The following is a 2,783-nucleotide window of genomic DNA, read 5'->3' as shown; positions in this document are numbered from 1 at the left end:
CCCAGAGAGGGAGAGGGCTGTGTGCTGACTACCAAAGGGCAGGCTTGTGGTGTGTACCCTTTGGTTGGTTGATGATGCATGGATGGGATCGTAACCATGGCAATGTAACTATATACGATAGCATGAATGTAAAGCTAATGTTCTCCCATGTAAACTATCACATAATTCACAATAAAACAGTTAATAAAAAAAGGTAATATGTTTTTGCATGAATATTTGATGTTATCATCTTTAAGCTGCATGGGAATAGGAGCCATACACAGGATGGTTGCCTACTGGCTTCTTACAGTCGTAACATAGTGTCTAGTCCATTGCATTTCATAAACATTTATAGAATAATTCAGTGGATCACAAAACATGTTTCACCTCATAAGGAGCTGACAGAGAACTACAGGGTAAGTACTGAACTGCTGCTTACCATGAGGTTTGTAGTTCTAACCTACCAGCTGCTCAGAGGGAGAAAGGTGAGGCTTTCTGCACTTGTAAATATTTGCAGCCTCAGGAATGCGATAATAGTTCATTTTGAGTCAGAATTGATTCACCGGCAGGAGTTTGAGTTTGCTTTCCATTTGATATCTCCTTCCATAGATTTTCCACAATTTGAAAAACAAGTCCTAATTCACAATTTGAATTTCAAATGTGGCACTATAGGATACGAACTCAACCATAATGTTGGTTTGAACCACAATGTTGGTGGTTCAAACTCACCAGCATCTCCTAAGAAACTCTATACAGGGTCGCTATGAATCAAACCAACTCAAAGGAACTTAACAACAACTATTTAACAATTTAGTGCTTCACAAACTTAAATGTGAATACAAATTACCTAAGGATCCTGTTATGGGCAGCAGAACTGAGGTATTGAGAACTAAGGTACATCAATTATGACAGGATCTCAAGCCAGAATGATACTGGTGGTTCATGAAACACATTTCAAATAGCAAGTTCTTATGTGTTGAATCAAGGAGTCATGGTGCCGCCGTCATTATAGTGCTGACCTGCTTACCTAAAAGGCAACAATTCAAACTGACCAGTCACTCCTTGACAGAAACATGATAGCCTCAGAAACTTTTTGAGGGCAGTTTGACTCTGTACTATAGGGATGGACAATGAATTTAACGTCACTAGTTTGGGTTTCAAGTAAGCACTGAATCCAGACCCTGAATTTAAATCCAGAACAGAGTGAATTTAGTGTACTATTTTCTTCACCCGTAGTTCTAATCACTAGTTGTCCACAAAAGTAATCTGGATGGGGATAAGAATTTTGTGATTCAATGGTGAATAATTGCTATCAAGACTCACTGTGAGTGTTGCAAATTTAAAGGTAGACATTTTGTAACAAAAGAAAGGGAGTGGTTGATTTTGCAGCCCAGGAGCCCATCAAGGGAGAAGAGTGGGGTGTGGGATTCTATCCAGAGAAGTGGTAACGACAGAAATGGAGGCAGAAAAGATGATGCGAAAAGATGGAGCAGCCGAGGAATCTGGACTCAGGGAGGGAGAGGGGCTGTGTGCTGATGGCCTAGGGGCATGCTTGTCGAGTGTACCCTTTGGTTGTTTGATGATGCATGGGGGTGGATTTTGGTCATTGCAATGGAGTGAAACATGGTGGGATGGGTGTGAAGCTGTGATGTTCTCCCATGTGAACTGTCACTCAATTCACAATAAAAACTTAAAAAAAAAAAAAAAGGAATCTGGGTAGTTGTTAAGAAATGTCCTCCCTGTGCCCCATCACAGTTATGGTATCAGTTGATCTGGAAGTGTAACTTGTGATCTGAATACACAGTAGCAGCTGAGTTGAGTTTATTCAGTGTTTTACAAGAGCATCCATGTCTAGATTGCATGGAGTTAAATCCAAGTACTTTGCCCTTTTCTCTCACTCCCCCAAATCTCTAACCAGCCCCTACTTACTTAGCTCATTAGTTCAGCTCCTGCACAGATGGTGCTTGTGGTAATGTTGATGACTTCCATCAACCTCAGGATACTCATTGCCTGAGGGGTGTGGCAAATAAATTATCTGTTCAGGTGTAATAGGGATAAGGGGATTGATGGTAGGAAGAATGTCATTTCTTATCATCTATTTTGTCAAAATCCTCTAGACTAACTCATAAGAAAGTATTCTTTGTAATGTTAAGATGGAAAGCTAATGACACCTACTTTCCTTTCTTGTTTGCTTTGAAAAAAAAAAAAATCCAGATGTTCAGAAGTTAAGAATTTAATATCCCATGTCTGACCTTTCAGTCCTCTGCCATCTGCCACAGGAGGTGTTCCTGCAAGTTAATGTGAAGAGACATTTGATAACAAATTAACTCAATTATGAAAGATTATGATGGCTACAAGTCAAGGTAAAATATTCTAATATTAATAATCAATGAAAATTTCACATATACTTCTCACAAATTCTCTCATGCTGTAAGTTTGTTAGTAATGTGAAGAGAGCACATTTTAGCATGACTTGTAAGGGTTTCCTTAGATTGTACCCTTTCTTCTCTTCATAGTCAGTAATAAGAATGACCTATTTCTAACTTAGAAGCATACCTATATTTTGTGTTTGAAGGGTTAAGAAATTCCATAAAACATTTTATCAGTGACACTTGACAGCAAAAATTTGAGTATGGATCATTTCCAAATATAATTTTGTTAGCTTACCTTACCAAACAATATGAAAAAGAATAAAACAATCTCACGTTTAAGGCAAATGTTGTTGTTGTTGTCAGGTGCCATCGAGTCAGAACCGACTCATAGCGACCCCATGCACAGCAGAACGAAACAATGTCCGATCCTGG

Source organism: Chrysochloris asiatica, unplaced genomic scaffold, assembly GCF_000296735.1.
Source record: "Chrysochloris asiatica unplaced genomic scaffold, ChrAsi1.0 scaffold00564, whole genome shotgun sequence".
Classification (NCBI taxonomy): domain Eukaryota; kingdom Metazoa; phylum Chordata; class Mammalia; order Afrosoricida; family Chrysochloridae; genus Chrysochloris; species Chrysochloris asiatica.
Note: the sequence above shows the minus strand (reverse complement) of the source record.